This window comes from Mauremys reevesii, linkage group 7, assembly GCF_016161935.1.
Source record: "Mauremys reevesii isolate NIE-2019 linkage group 7, ASM1616193v1, whole genome shotgun sequence".
Lineage (NCBI taxonomy): Eukaryota > Metazoa > Chordata > Testudines > Geoemydidae > Mauremys > Mauremys reevesii.
In genome coordinates this window covers 5,445,212-5,461,984 of record NC_052629.1, presented here as the reverse complement: position 1 = coordinate 5,461,984, position 16,773 = coordinate 5,445,212, and the positions used below count along the sequence as shown (strand labels likewise).

The 16,773-nt window shown below is 46.7% G+C and overlaps 1 protein-coding gene and 1 long non-coding RNA gene across 7 annotated transcripts in view; one reads left to right on the top strand and one right to left on the bottom strand.

The window, feature by feature from the left end:
* Positions 1 to 16,773, top strand: part of SH3PXD2A (SH3 and PX domains 2A) — a 373,953-nt gene that overhangs the window by 220,878 nt on the left and 136,302 nt on the right. Inside the window, exon 1 of one of the 6 annotated variants that reach the window (XM_039481037.1) lies at positions 10,022 to 10,041. The exons of the other annotated variants lie outside the window; for them this stretch is intronic. The gene's annotated coding sequence lies outside the window, so the exon portion shown is untranslated. Of the gene's footprint in view, positions 1 to 10,021; positions 10,042 to 16,773 lie in introns of those variants that run through there. 6 annotated transcript variants of the gene reach the window in all.
* Positions 2,624 to 9,648, bottom strand: LOC120368690. The gene is made up of 3 exons (XR_005582726.1): positions 9,514 to 9,648; positions 7,786 to 8,120; positions 2,624 to 2,684 (listed from the first exon to the last, which is right to left on the bottom strand). It is a non-coding gene; the product is annotated as an uncharacterized LOC120368690 (long non-coding RNA).

Here is a 16,773-nt window from a genome sequence, read left to right as displayed (position 1 = left end):
GGATAACAATGCAGTCACAGCCACGGGTGATATTACAGTTTTGCATAAATTAGATCTATATTCACTGCAGGGAGATTGTGAGATCCTAATTGGTGGGGCTAGAAGGAGATAGGGTAACGAGAGCGACTCTGCCTTAAAAAGTGTTCCACAATTTGAGAGATTTTAGGCTTAGGAAATTGTACTGTGTAACTACCTGGGTTAGTAAGGGTTTATGACTGAGAATTTTAAACCAGCTCCCTCATCCCAATATGATACAGTATTTGCGAAAGCTCCTCCAGGCAATTTCGGTCTTTGCTCTGCTGGTGTTAGAACCAGAGAGGTTGTTTTTAAGTCTGCATGCTGTGTGCTGCCAGTCTGTAATCAGTCCAGAGACAGCCGATGGTAGCTGGCAATCCAGCACAATTTACTGGATGCTCTGATATATTTTAGAGTTTTGCTGTTACTGGCAAAGTTTGGTTTGAAGAAGAGTGATTTAAAAAAAAACTTCCAGAGTTCATGAACTTGCGATAAATTTCTTGCACTGTTATTTATTACTCTAAGTAATAAATTGAAGGGTCCTTCTGTGCTTTACTTTGTAGAAGCAAGCCGATAACAATGCTGAAAAGCAATAAAACTGTTGTCTGATAGAGGAGCCGTGTAGCTTTTATAGTCAGATGCAAGGGTACTTGATATCGCCCGCCGGTTAACTCAGGACATGCTGCTGAGATAAATAGACATAGGAAATTACTGTTTACTGTGTGCTGGGTTTTGTTATCCTGACGACGGAAGATCAGATTTGATAGGGTGGTCTTTTCGGTCAGATGTAATGAAGAAAAGGACTGTAGTCACTGAATGAAGAAATCAGAATTCGTACAATGAGCTTGATCCTGCCTTCAACGCACGCAATGAATTTCTACATATCTTGGAAGATCATTTACCTCTCTCAGGGCTGCACAGACAGCAGCTGATTTTCAAAAATGCACCTGATGTGGTTTCATTTGTGAGAGGCAGGATCTGCCACTTAAAAGAGAGCATCAAACCAGCCAGGGCAGTGGGGTATTTAGCAGACTGAAATCTGCACTCACGCACCGGCCATCTGCTGTCTGCACCCCTACGCTCTCAGGTGCAGCTTCTGTGGCACATAATGTGGTTGATAACAAAGCAGGAGCAGAGAGAGAGAGAGAAGTGTAAGCAATGTGTTACTAAGGGGACGTCTACACAGGGATCAGAAACCTGCGGCTGGCCTAGGTCCATTAACTCAGGCTCGCCGGGCTCCGGGGCTAAAAACCTGCTGTGTAGATGTTTGGGTCTGAGGTAGCTCTAGGACCCTGTGGGGGTGGAGGGACCCACAGCTTTGGCACCAGCCCAAGCCTGAACGGCTACACAGCAATCTTTAGCCCTGCAGCCCAAGCCCCGCCAGCCCGGCTTAGCTGACCTGGGTCAGCCACGGCCGTGCTGTGGGGCTTTTATCCCTGTGCAGACTTACCCTTAAAAGACCTGAGAAGAAACCAAAACCACCCTCCCAGACACCCTACGATATGTCACCATGAGGCAATTGAAAATTGTGTGACGCAGTACATAGCATTTTCTCTGCTTTGCTGGGCTTTCTCAGACTCATGGGGCCTGGACAGTGTCTGGAAAGGCCAATAACTCTTCTGTTACTTTGTTAATTTATAGGCTTTAAAAGTGGCAGCCTGGGATTCCTGCTGAGATTCCCCCACATGCTCATCCCAGCACCAGCTGTTCATCTCACAGGGCCAAAGGGTTTCCCTTGCAGTGACTCCTCTCTGGCACCACGGGCCCCTGTGGTGCCACTGAGTGCAGGGAGACTGGCTGCCTGTGGGGCCAGCCGCCAGGGAGGAGGCAACACACAGGAGTTGGCCATGGCACCTGGTAGCCTCAGGACCTTGCAGGCAGGGATGTGAGGGGGAAGGAGTGTGGGGAAGGGAGGCTCCAGGAGGTTGAGGGTTTATGGAGAAACAGGGGCAAAAGGATTGATGCTGTTTCAGGATCACACCCAAATGGGCTCCCCGGGCTCCAGGCTCCCACTGCTTCTCAACAGCCTGCTCACCTCTGCCTCTCACAGTCCGACTGCCCCATGCTCCTCCTCCCCCATCCCCGGATGCCCCTCATTCTCACCACTAGCTGCCTCAGTTTCCCCAGTTGCCCTGGCTCCCTTCCTCTGCATGGAGCGAGAAATGGGCTCCTGCCTCCCTTATACCTTCCCTCTAGGGGTCACCAGGCACTGCTTGCCACTGGTGACAAACGCCCCACACGCAGCAGCCTGAAAGCAGCTCTGGAGCTAAAGGTACATCTGCAGGAGTATAAGTAGCAGTGTAGATGGTGAAACATGGCTTAGGAGAGTAGAGTAGAGTACAGACACACCTGAACCCCCAGGCTATATACCCTATGTGGCTGTCTACACACCCAGGCAGTGCTTCCCACATCCATACAGCAGTGTCGTTTCCTGTTGCCTCCCAGCTGCCAGAACCTTTCACAACCGTGTATAGCTACACACCATGGTGTGGATGCAGCCTGCCTTTCACTGCGGGACACATACCCGACACACTGCCACCAGTGTAGACAAGGCCTAAGTGTGTGAGGAGGGAGCAGTGAACTCCTTGTGCTGTTGAACATGCCGGCTGGCCTGAAAAGCATTCCGTTGGTTGGGGGGGGGGGTTAATCCCCTCTTTCTTGTTTCCACTCTAGAAGGTGGAGGGAAGAGGAGAAAAGGAGAGTGGGAAATAAAATTGAGGTTTTTTGGTTTTCATTTAATTGAACAACTGAAAATTCCTGCAAAACTTTTGGAATGAAACTGATTTTTTTCATTTCTTTTTGACATTTTGCACAGAAAATACCTGCCTTTTTCCAGCCTGCCCTAAAGTTTGTGTGGCTTAGTATCCTAGTATTTCATTAATAGTTGATCCATGTCAGTGATTCTCAAACTTTTGTACTGGTGACCCCTTTCACATAGCAAGCCTCTGAGTGTGACCCCCCCCCAAATATATAAAAAAAGTGTTTTTAATTTATAACACCATTATAAATGCTGGAGGAAAAGCAGGGTTTGGGGTGGAGGCTGACAGCTCGCGACCCCCCCCATGTAATAACCTCATGACCCCCTGAGGGGTCCTGACCCCAGTTTGAGAACCCCTGTGTGAATGTTGCCTCTTGCACAATGGAAGGCGGGGCCTGAGCTGATTTGCCTTTTGACATCCCCTGCTTCTGACAAAGTGGGTATTCACCCACGAAAGCTCATGCTCCAATACGTTTGTTAGTCTATAAGGTGCCACGGGACTCTTTGTTGCCCCTGCTCTATGCATTTGACTAAATGCAAGTTAAAGTTCAGAGCCGTCATTCATGAGATCTGGCTTCCTGGCTCTGCCTCTGGCTAGCTGTGTGACCTTGGTCCAATCACTTAACGTGTTTTAATCTCCCCATCAATAAAATGGTGATAAAGTGACTCACTTTTGTTGAATGTGCACTGATAGTTGTTGAGTCCACACAGACCTATTCTAAATGATGCCTCTTTCTTAATAAACTGGGTGTTTGCTCACTTGAACATCTTTCAAAATATAAATACATATTTCAGCTTAAATGGACAGAAGAGACTCAGTATCCATTAGCAAAATATACCATATAGCTTGTATCCTGCCTGGATGTGGCATATGGGACAATCGGGAATGGTGAAATATTCACTTAAATTGCTAGTTTCCACTGCACTGAGGAAGTCAAAGGCACTGAGGGCATTATAGCATTTGTTGGTAATTTCCTAAGTACAGTAGCATTTTGAGATGAGGGCCCTTCTCCTGTAGTTTGTACATGCAAAAAATCATTTCGCTAACATAAATCAGGATGAAATTGCTTTTAAAGGCTCATGGAGTTTCTCTAAAGGAGGCAAGATGAGGAAACCTTTCCCCCGGAGCATTATAGGTTCTCCCCTTTGTAAGTCCCATTAAGGTTTGATCAAAGACCTTTATAGGCTTTTCATTATGGCCTGGTTATATATAGTTGAAATTCAACAGTGGCTTTTACCGTCATCCCAGAAATCTAACAGTAGGTGAATCCACCCAACAAAGTGAGTGTCTCGAGAACAACTTAAGCACGAGGAATAATGTAGCAGGGTAGGTTGTTCTAACCCAGAAATGCATGATTTTTTTCAGCCCGAGGACCTATGCCTATGTATCCCATGACCAACTCCCTCCTCGGGGTGTCATTTCCACGACATTTCAATGGGCATTTTTGGTACTCCCAGCAGCACCATCTCTGGGCTCTGCTTGAGGGATGAACGTATTTCTTCAAAAAAGGTCAGGATGCCACAGTCAGGACTCGAGGGCAGATTCCTGCCCTGTTTTTGTGCTGTGCTGCCTGAGGCAGTGCAAAGAGAACACAAGCCTGCTGAGGATTGCCCTGGAGTGAGGGAGTCCCTATGCCTGCCTCCCCACAGCACCTATGCCTGCCTGCCCACAGAACATGGTACAGGGGGTGGATGTGGGTCAGGGGAAGGCATGACTGGAGCAGGTTGCACTCTGGCTATTCCCGGCTGGCGTGGTGCTTTGTAGGCAATCGCCTGTTTGTTCAAAGTAGAACAGCCCCTAGGCTGCTCTACACTGGGCTGGGGCAGAGAATCAGGAAGCTGTAACTATTTCAGCTTGTCCTTCTTTCCCCTCCTGGGCCTCCCTGGGTGGCTGTTTTGGGGAGGGAATTATCCTTTAATCTCAGGCAAAGCTAATTCAGCTTCTGTCCTGCTATAACTGGAGCAAACCCAGGGAAGCCGGCAGTGGAGCATCCAGAACTAATCTCCTCCCTTCAGGGGGGATTGATTTTAATCAAGGCAATTTATATCCGTGATTTTAATCATCAGTTTTAATCAACTTTTTCCTTTGTATTTCAATTATTTTCTAAAGAAAGATGCATTCACATCCGTTAATATAATCATTAAAGCTTCTTGATTTATAACTAAATAGAGCCTTTACACTAGATTTGGTACATACTTTTGCTACCTAGGCGGGTATGCTATAACTGTATACATTTATTTAAGCAGTTATATAGCTTAATATTTTCAGATTCCTATTTATTAATTAATTAAACATTTTTAGGATGTTAGAAAGTGGTGAATGATATATTGCTTATTTACTAGAGAATTAACTTTTTGCTTATGATTTGTATCAGACTGAATTAGAATGGTAACTGGAATTTAACGAAACGCACAAAAAGCATGTACAAAATTTTTTTATTAAACAAAATAAGCCTTTAATACAGTACATGACCTATTGTGCCATATTTAGGAAAGCTTGACCTCAAAAATTAGATATTTTCCCCAGTTCTTTATATATAGAAAAACAGCCTTTAACCCAAAATTTTTGACAGAGGCTCATGGATTCAGCATATTTATTTTTTATGTAAATGAACTAAGAGATTACACTACATTTAGGCCTAACGCAGTGGTCCCCAACGCGGTGCCCGCAGGCGCCATGGCACCCGCGGGGGCATCTTAATGCGTCCGCATCCTGGACCCCGGGAGAGCACCCGCCTAAATGCCGCCGAATTTCAGCGGCATTTCGGTGGGGACGCCTCTCGATGACGATGCTTGTCGCCAACAAGTGATGTCATCGAGAGGCGTCACCCCCAAATTTCGGCGGAGACGCCTCTCGATGACGACGCTTGCCGTCGACAAGTGACATCATCGAGAGGCGTTACCGCAGAAATGCTGCCAAAATTCGTCTGGCGCCACCGCCGCAGTGGTCCTTCGTCTGGCGCCCGCCAGACGAAAAGGTTGGGGACCACTGGCCTAACGCATTTTGTATTCAATTCAGATTTCATTTTTTAAATAGACCCACTATAATTTAAATAACAAAATCGAGAACATCCCATTTAAATACAAAGAAACCACCTGGGAGTAACAAGCCGGGGTGCTGCTGAGCAGCTGCAGCTGCAAAGGGACAGCAGCCACTCCGATCATGCTCCGCTCACATCAGATTTGCTCCTGAGGAAGGTTGCCAACTTTCTGATTGCAGAAAACTGAACACCTTTGTCCTGCCCCACTTCCCTGAGGCCCTGCCCCTCCCCCCCTTCTTTGAGGCTCTGCCCCCACTCACTCCATCCCCTCTCCCTGAGTTGCTTGCTCTCCCCCACCCTCGCTCACTTGCTCATTTTAACCAGGCTGGGGCAGGAGGTTGAGGTGCAGGAGGGTGTGAGGGCTCCGGCTGGTGGTGCGGGCTCTGGGGTGGAGCTGGGAATGAGGGGATGCAGGATGGAGTTTGGGGTGCAGGAGGCAGCTCTGGGCTGGGGCTGAGGAGTTTGGAGTGTGAGAGGGGGCTCAGGGCTGAGGCAGGGGGTTGGGGTGCGGGGGGGGTAGGGGGTGCAGGCTCTGGAAGGGAGTTTGGGTGCGAGAGGGTGCTCAGGGATGGGTCATGGGGTTGGGCTGTGGGGTGCAGGAGAGAGTTTTGGGTGCGGAAGGGGACTCAGGGCAGGAGTGGGGGGTTGGGGTGTGGGAGGCGGTTTGGAGTACGGGCTCCAGGCGGCACTTACCTCAGGAAGTGGCTCCCAGAAGCGGACGGCATGTCCCTCTGACTCCTAGGCGCAGGGGCGGCCAGGGGAGGTGCGCTGCCCCCGTCTGCAGGCACTACTCCTGCAGCTCCAATTGGCCACCGTTTTTGCAGCGCACGGATCCCCTCTGGCCACCCCTGCGCCAAGGAGCTGACGGGACATGCTGGCCCTTCTGGGAGCCGTGCGAAGCCGGCCACTGTGGCCAACTGGACTTTTAGCAGCTGACCGAAGCCCCCAGGTCCCTTTTCAACCAGGCATTCTGGTCAAAAACCAGATGCCTGGCAACCCTACTCCTGAGCCTGCAGATATACTGGCCCCATATAGTGATTCTGCTGATTCAAACACTTCTGTTTCAAAATGGCAGGGCCTGGCTCCGGGACCACATTTCCAACTCCTCATCAAATCCAGATTTTCTTCTTAACATCGCCACCTCCAGGCTCACAGTTTAGAGCCTGAAGTTCTACAAGCAGCCCCAGGTCAATGGTTGGACACTGCTATTGTTCCATAACTGGAACGCCAGCTGCAAACTTGGGAAATCAAAAAAGGCCAAATGAAAATCAAGCAAAAAATTCAAAACACTTGCTGCCCTATTACTTCTTTTTTTTTTTTACCAGATTATTAAGATTTTTCTGAGAGGTTATTGGCCAAAGTTATTTTTAAAGTTCCACGTTAATTTACTATGCTAACACCTAGTAATGTATGCAGTGGTGTTGTAGCTGTGTTGGTTCCAGGATATTGGAGAGAGACAAGGAGGGTGAGGTAATGTCTGTTGGTGGACCAACTTCTGTTAATGAGAGAGACAAGCTTTAAGAAGAGCGCTGGGTAAGCTTGAAAGCTCATCTCTCTCCCCAACAGAAGTTGGTCCAATAAAAGATATCACCTCCCCCACCTTGTCTCTCTAACATCCAGGAAGTCGTTTGTAATAGTAATAAGATGCATATTTTTATATAGACTGTACGCATGTGTGTGCATTTGTTCAAATACTGAAGACCCCACTTGAAGGGCACAACTGGAAAAGCAGCAGCTTTGGGAGCATTACAATGATCAATGTCATGACCTTGTTTTTAACATTTAGTATTTCTGCTATAACTGATTTACAGTCATAAAGTGACACGTCCTTGCCCACTGTGGGACAGAGGGAAATTTGGCACTCTCATAAGGGACAGCTGGGAGGTCGGCTTTCAGGAGGCACTTGGTACCTTGCAGAAACAGGGCCCTTGGTGAGGTAAATACGTTTTGATCTCCTGCGGAGAAACTCACCATGGGATGGGATAAACAGGGCAAAGCAGAAACAGATGGGGATGTGATTCTTAGGCAAGACCTTGTTTTTGTACTGCCTCTTTCCAGGAAAAAGCCGGCTGTAAACATCCATGTTGTATTTCCTAGTGCTGGGTGACCCATACAGGAGAGGGATCACATGGCTTTAATTGGCTGTCACAATATTCCCAAAGCCTCCTGGTTCCACAGAGCCCTCTCTCACTGCTGTCTGGGATGGCTTGTGAGGCCGGGGCTCTTTCACTGTGCCCCAATGCCATATATCTGCGCAGAACGCTGAGCACTTAATACCAAGTCTTCCGGCAAGAGAGTCACTTGATCTTAATAAAATAAAATAAAAATAAGTAGAGCAAGAGGCCGTTCTGTATTCCTTCATACTGGACTAAATCATGAAGTGCTTACCCAGAACCTAGCCACCATGGAAGCATTTGTTGTAGGAAATCTCTGAGGGTTCCTAGTTCTTTTGGGGATGGGGGAGGAAGGGTTCTCTCTCTCTCTCTCTCTCTCTCTCTCTCTCACACACACACACACACACACACACACACACACACACACACACACACACCATCCCTCAAACCTGCGGCTGTTTGCCTCTCTGTGACCCCTGCTTCCCCTGACTCCTGCTCCCTGGAAGTACAGGCAAGGTCCCACAGTCGGTGGCTGAACTGGGGATCCCCTCAGAACTGGGAGAGGATGGGGACAATGTGTGTCACTTGCCACAAACCACCACTTACATACAGATCCCTGGACCTGGAGGATCTGGTGGAAAGAGCCATGGTTCTTATGTGCCTCTGGGGGTATGCAGAGGTCTTTCAGGGAGTACATTCACTCATGTCGATATTTGCCGAGTTTTACAACAGGCTACGTAAAAAGCACTAGCGAAGTCGGTACAAACTAAAATGTCATACAATGACTTGTTTATACTGCTCTATATACTATACACTGAAATGTAAGTATAATAATTATATTCCAATTGTCAGAGGGGTAGCCGTGTTAGTCTGGATCTGTAAAAGCAACAAAGAATCCTGTGGCACCTTATAGACTAACAGACGTTTTGCAGCATGAGCTTTCGTGGGTGAATACCCACTTCTTCGGATGCAAGTGGTGGAACAGGTGCCACAGGATTCTTTGTTGCTTATATTCCAATTGGTTTATTTTACAAATATATGGTAATAATGAGAAAGTCAGCAATTTTTCAGGAATAGCGTCCTGTGACATTTTTGTATTTTTATGTCTGATTTTGTATTCAAGTAGTTTTTAAGTGAGGTGAAACGTGGGGGTACGCAAGACAAATGAGACTCCGGAAAGGGGTACAGTAGTCGAGAAAGGTTGAGAGCCGCTGAGGTAGAGAGTACACTGCCCCAGGGGTGTCGGAGCCTCTTTCCTCCTCTTCTGAGTGAGAGGGGGTAGCATGTTTGGAGGCTCCCCTGATTCCAGTGTTATCTTGGAGGTACAGTTGGTCCCCAAGTTTGTAATTAGCCTTTCATGGGCAGAACTTGGGTTGATTTCACCCTGTTGGCTTCAATGAGTAGGGCTGGAGTCAAATTTGTCCCAGGGAGCGTAATGGAGCAACAACTGTGATACTACAGAGTCAGAAACCACTTGAAGCCATGCCAAAAATGTGTGGTAAATAAGCCTGTGCTAGTTTGTCCCATGCCAGCACTTGAGTAACACTATGAAGATAACAGAGAGATGACAGAAAGGCAAGATCACCTCTTCAGTGGTGCCTCCTTTCTCTTATGGAGCTGATTACACAATATTGCCTTAACACTCTTAGCAGCAAATGAGGATTTCAGGCCAACAAGAAATCCCTGTGTCTGAAGTCAGGTCACCAGACTTTTTCTCCCCCCCAAGTACTTTTTTGCTTGCGGCAAGGAATTCTGGTCTCTTAGACGTCTCAATATCATCACAATGGGGACCATTCTGAGACTACTGAAAGCTGGACCTCTGTTCAGAAAGGACAGATTCATGTTCAAGAGGGTCCACAATGCAACAATTTATATCAAGAAATGAATAAGATGCTTTTAAAAAAAGCCTTCATCTGTTTGTCTTGGGGAGAGGGGGAAGCAATCAAATGTGTTTTTTATGATTTGTTAACTCTGTATCTTGAGGTACAAAGTAGTGTAACGAACCGAGAGAGGCTCCGCTGCCTGATGGACAGAATTTGAATTGCTCAACTGTGTATCATAAACTGTCTACCTCTAAAAGCTAATGGAGATCCCTCTTTAGCTGAAGGGATAGGTAGGACCTTCGCTCTCAGAGCAGGACGGTTATGAGCTTTACCCCGTTCTCTCATTGAAATTCCAACTGGGCAAGAATTAAAAGTAAACCAAAAATTGAGACGTTCTTATGTGACAATGGAGCCCTGATTGTAACAAGGACTCCTACGTGTGACTATAATACAGTCAGTATGTAGTGGTAGTCCTAGGGGCAGTGGATTTGGAATCATGCTTTGTCTAAAAATCATGCTTTGTCAGAGTGAATGTCAGTTTGGCTCTTGAATAAAAGCAGTAAGGAACAGCTCAAGTTTTAAGGCACGTTCTTAAGGCGAAGCTGGTGCCACTGGAAAGTGTGGGAGAGAGGTATTTTGGTGTATTGTGTTTTTTTTTAAATGTCAGACTCTGATGTCAGTAGCATTGAGAAAATGGTTCTAAGAACTGCAACCATGGTTGATAATCCAATATGCAAACCATCTCAACCTTCAGAAGGGGGAAGTTATTGTTCCTGTTACTAAGTTACTGAATGGAGTTCAGTGGTTTTGGCGGTCTGCCAGTTCATAGGAAATTGAATGATAGTTGGAGTGGTTTATTTGAAATGACATCCATCCTATAGTGTGAGTGACTCCCCACAGACTCAAAGACTCATAGGAATTGAGGAGCATGGGAACATAGAGGCCTACAACATATTTAAACAAGCCTTGGCAAAAGCCAGCAAATGTGAACTGATTTTAATTTATGTATTCATGTATTAGATGCTCTGGATTAACTTCCTCCACTTGGTGTCTGCCACTGTTTCACCTCCCCTGGAAATAGAGATGACAAACACCGCTAAATGGATTAGAAGATCCCTGTAGATTCTGTTTCTGCCGATGAAATACCTGGTCTGTCACTTCCCACAGCAATACTCCATAGTGAATTAGGAGCTATTGGGAAAGGGATAGATAATACGACAAAAAATATAATAATGCCAGTATATAAATTCATGGTATGCCCACACCTTGAATACTGCGTGCAGTTCTGGTCACCCCATCTCAAAAAAGACATATTAGAATTGGAAAAGGTACAGAGAAGGGCAACCAAAATTATTAGGGGTACGGAACAGCTTCCAAACATGGAGAGATTAAAAAGACTGGAACTGTTCATTTTAGAAAAGAGACAACTGGGGGGAGGGAGAGAGATATGATGGAGGTCTTAGAGGTCTAGAAAATCATGAATGTTGCAGAGAAAGTGAATAAGGAAGTGTTATTTATCCCTTCACATAACACAAGAACTAGGTGTCCCCCGATGAAATTAATCGGCAGCAGGTGTAAAACTAACATAAGGAACTACTGCTTCATACAACGCACAGTCACCCTGCCAGGGGATGTTGTGAAGGCCAGAAGTATAACTGGGAGATAAGTTCCTGGAGGATAGGTCCATCAATGGCAATTAGCCAATATGGTCAGGGATGCAACCCTATGCTCTGGGTGTCACTAAACCACTGACTACCAGAAGCTGGGACTGGACAACAGGTGATGGATCACTCGATAACTCTACTGTTCTGTTCATTCCCTCTGAAACACCTGGCAATGGCCACTGTCTGAAGACAGGATACTGGCCTAGATGGACCATGGCATGGGCATTCTTATGTTCTTAATTATGGCAACTATTCACTGCACCTCACACTTTATGGATGCTATTTTCTCTGGTCATGGAATAACATCAGGCTCACAGTTCTGTACTAAATGAACAGAAGCTGGGCCTTCTTTTACTGATTCCAAGGGTATGTCTACACAGCCCGCAGCAGTGAGACGCCCAGCCTGGCTCACTAGACTTAGGCTAACGGGGCTTGTGCTAGCACTCCGAGAAAAGCTGTGTAGACAGTGCTTTGAAGTTGCGGCTCCGTTGACCAAGGCATGGCGGCTTGCTGCCTGGATGTATCCTAAAAGGCCTTGTGGTTAAAAAGTAATATATGCCCATTACTGGAGAACCCCATAAAGTATTCCATGCCATGATACCCCTTCAGAACAAGTGTGTGGAGGGAGTCACAGGTGGAGTATCTGTGCAGAGCAGTCTCTTCACCCCCAGTGTATCAGAGACGTGGTCTCCCTCGTCTCTGAATATACCACCATGAATGGGATGAGGCTGAGTAAATGGCAGGGCCACTGGAGCTCTGCTTCCATAGACCCAGTTAGTGAGAATCTGTGCGAGGGGAGCACAGAAAGTCAGTGACACCCATTGCAGACTATCAGCTGGCATAGTGGCTGTGGAGGGGTGAACTGCATCCCTAAAGCCAACCCGTTGGTTGGGAAGGGTGTTGGTTTTCAGACAATTCTCTCACCGGACAGCTGCATAAAACTTAATTGTACAGACTTCATGTGGGATTCAAGAGAACCCTTCCAAGGCCATGTACAAATCAAACAATGAGAATCATGGCTGAAAAACATGGAAGATCCCTTCTGGAAGCTATATACACTTTCAGTCTTCTCAGCAGCTTACCTTTATTTTTGTTCAGATTTTTATTGACTCAGCTCTAACAAGAATCCTCTTTTGTTATGCACCTTTCCAATTGTGATGCTAAATAGTGCTTGTCTATATTTTTTTATGATCTATAATTGACTATGGCATGAAAGTCAGTCTCCAAAGACAGGATGTGCCATAAGACTTCTCTGTAGTGTTGTTAAGACATCCTTTTGGATTGCAAGTGGCCTAGAAGTTGAACAGGGTGATTTAGGACATTTAGCAGGAAAGTGTCCTTTCCTAAATAAAAAATATTAAACTCCCCCTTGGCAGGCGGTTTTTTATGCAGGATGCAGTTTACTGTTCGATGTAAGTGCTTGATAGTGTGCTTGGTGCTGTACAAAATGCAGGAAGAGATGGGGTCCCTGCCCTGAGGGCTGAAGTGGGACTTTAGAGGTGCAGAGGCTTCGTACTGGCCCTTTGGGCAAGGCTGAATTTCACCTATTATAGGAAAACCAGAGTCAAAACCTGTGCAGCAAAACCTACACCAGGATGACTGGTTTCTGTGTCCATTTCATCTGAGCCACAAGAATATGGGGGTTAAAAGAAAATGGTTTCATGTAATTCTTATTGTATTTCTTCCGGAAGGACAGTCTTGTGATTGAGGCTCTGGACTGGGACCCATGAGATCTGGTTCTGCCCTGAGCTCTGCCTCAGATTTCCTGTGAGCTTTTGAGCAGTCACTTATTCTCTCTGCCTCAGCTTCCCCTCTGCAAAGTGGGCCATTAATACTTCCGTTGTCCCATCTTTTGTCTCTCTTGTCAATTTAGATTATAAACTCCTTGGGGCAGAGACTCTTACTATGTGTACGTGGCACCCCAACAGAGTGAGCCCCACATTCAAGTATGGGGTCCTGGAAATACCGTAACACAACTAATAACAACAAAACCAGAGCACCATAAGCGAGCATGCTGCCTTAACAGGCACGTTAGAATAGCAGGTTCCCATCACCTGCAGCATACAAGCTAAGACGCTGCTCCTGCAAATGCTTATTCGCACAGGAAAGTGTACATGAATTCAGTGAGACTATTCACACGCATAAAGTAAGCTCTTCCTGGATTGGGACTTAAATTAGACTTAACACAGCAAGGTATGGCAATAAAGAAAGTGGAGTGGAGTGGACTAAGTGTGAACATGGACAGGGTTGAGGTCTAATGGGAAGAAGTGAGTTCTGAGGAGGGATCTGAAGGAGAGTAAAGTTGCGTGGTACCCCAGAGCAAAGAGGCCATTCCAGGTGTCAGTGGTGGAGTGACGGAGGAGACCAAGGGAACATCCGTGTGCATTGACATAGCGTGAGGCACAAGCCAAGCAGGAAGAGGTGACTAGAAAGACGTGGGGCCTGATTCTGATCTCACACGGATGTAAATCAGCAATATTCAGTAGGAGTTGGTGAAGTAACACTAGTGTGAACCTGGTGCAAGTGAGAGGAGAATCAGGCCCACAATGCAGGAGGGACTGAGCAGTGCAGGGCCTTGAAGAGTTTGAATATATAATGGGCCCATGTCCCCTAACAATCCTGCATCTCCATCCTGATTCCATAGTGAAGCTACAGATGCCTGTTTGTTTCTTCAGTCTGTTGTAACGGATGCTATTAGAAAGGGATAAATTCAGCGTCACAGACTCAGTCGTGCACTGAAGTCACTGAGCGTGGAAGATCCTGAGTGCACCTGACAGGACCAGTCCTAGTCACTTCAGTGCAAGAGCCAGGAATCAGGAGAAGGGACCGAAATGAGCAGTGAGGCAGACAGACTCGCTTAAATTCAGACCACTTTGACCATTAGCCTGTATGCCATGGTAATAGGTAATAATTGGAGATATACCAATCTCCTAGAACTGGAAGGGACCTCGAAAGGTCATCGAGTCCAGCCCCCTGCCTTCACTAGCAGGACCAATTTTTGCCCCAGATCCCTAAGTGGCCTCCTCTTATGGGAATATCATATAAAGCAAATGTACATCTGTTCATCTGATTCTGTGTGAAATCTGCCGCCGGTATGAAAGTCCCTCCAAGAGATCCATACAGGGTCTGCATCTGAGCTGAGGCTCCTCATTGGCACAGCTCAGGGGGTGCAGCTTAGAAGAACGGGATGCAATGGTGGCCCAAAAGAAACTCTAATTGACAGCTGCTGTCCACAGCTTCCCCTGGAGCTAATCTGGACCCCAGAATAGATGGAGTGCGTAGTGCCACTGCCCCGCAGTATGACAATGGGCACTTGTGGGAATTCCTGGGGGTAGGGGTGGGATATATGGACTATACCATTCAGAACCAAGGACTCGAGGTGGGCAAAATTTTCATAACCAAAAGGAAAGATACTTGGAATTCAGATTTTTTTCACCTTCTAGTTAATGACTCATGAAAAATGTGTAAACATTTTGTGCAACCCGGTCCTTTGTGTCCTGTGTCCCCCTCTGTGCTCAATCCACAGAATGTGAATGTGGTACACCTCTCTGCTTGTGAGCCTGGCTGTTTGGTTTGTGCTGTGGGGACTTCCCTGTGTAACTCCGAGGAAGCTCTGGTTCAATGCCTGCACGGCGGTCATCAGCTTTGCACACCAAGACCGGAGTACAGTGGTGGCCCAAGAGTAACTCTAACTTATAGGAGCTGCCCACAGCTTCCCAGGGAGTGTATTTATTTAGCGTTTGCATATTCGCCGAGCCAAGCAATAGCATTCCTAGTGGCCAAGTGGAGCTCTCGGAGCCCACTGCTGAATTTGGTTAGCAGGCACTCCTTGACAATGCGTATCATTGTTTGATCTGTGCTGCAGCTGCAGCTTGGATTGTCTCGAAGACCCCAATGGTGCTGGTTGGCTGCACAGAGGGCTCCTTCAGTCCAGAATCGGTAAAGAAGGCCCCACTGTCAAAATGGGGCGGGCGAGTAATAGGGTCGGTGACGAGGAACCGATTGGTGGCTGGTGTTAAGCACTAATCTGCGTGCCACAGAGACTCCGCTGTCGCATCCTAGCATGGCAGCCTTGACCACAGTGGGTGTCGTGATGAAAGACGGGTAGCTGGTAGGCTAAAAAGGTCATTGAAGAAAGGCAAGCTTGGGTTGGCACATGCCTTAATGGGCAGCCCAGAACAGATGAAGTACATAGTGCTCCAGCCACCGCCCCATAGTATATCCCTGTGACAGTGGACACAAAACAATGTTGCTTCTGGGCAAAAACCAGTTTGTTTATGAACGATAGGGGCTTCGCCTCAAATACAATTGCAAAAATGACTCATGAGAAAACTGTTTCATAGAAATACGTGAGACTGGAAAATTTGAAGGGACCCAAAAAGAAACTGGGATTTTTCTTCTTCTTCCCCGGAAGTAAATCCTGGCTATCCAAATGTCATGGGGGTAGATCCAAAACCTTTGGGGAAAACCAAATTCATTTCTATGCACATTTCTGATTTTAGGGAGCATGCCAACGTTTCAGATTATCTCCCAAATATTCTGAACTTTGCATAGTCGGCGTTGGGATACGTGGTGTTGCCCAGCCTTTTTAATGTCCTCATAGACCACACAGTGCTGTACAAGAGACAATAAACAAGCCAGTTGCTGCCCAAAGAGTGGGCAAAGACCTCAATCTTCTAGTGGCATCTGTAGCAGGCAACCCCTGGATCCTGACGACACAGCCCGTTTCACTGGCAGGGTTTAGGAGACAGATACAGAGAGGACGCTGGGAGAGTGGGAAGAAGTAGTTACCATAGTCAAATATTTCCCAGCCTCATTCTAATTATTCTAAAACAATTTTTTTCCAATTTCTCCCAGCTCTGTTCAGCACTTTCTTCCTCTTTTCTGTGATAGCAACTTCTAGCACTTTCACATATTATACTGTAAGCAAAGGCACCAGCTCCCTTTGATTTGTAGATCCAGAAGAAAAGCCACATTCTCTATCCTCTTTTCCTCCTTAAAGAGAAAAGTGTTTGACAGAGATAACCAGAAGGGGCTGGGGTTTATGCAGATAATAATTAGCATTTGAAATGAAGGGACTGTGAGCAATGCAAGATATGCCCATAGCAACCCCACCTTTGCAGAAAGTGTTTGACTTGCTTTTTCTCTGCAAGGGAATGTAATGGGTTAATTCAGCAACTGGGCATTAAATAGCTTGATTTAAAGGGGGAAAAATGACACTCTTCTCCCCTGCTTTGCTGGTTGTAGATGGTTTGCTCTGTCTTGGATCACATGGTCCATTGGCCCCCCTAGTGCTGCAGAAGCACCAGCTGCTGCTACTGCTGCTGACGAGCTGCTGCTGATCAGGGTGTTTAAGTC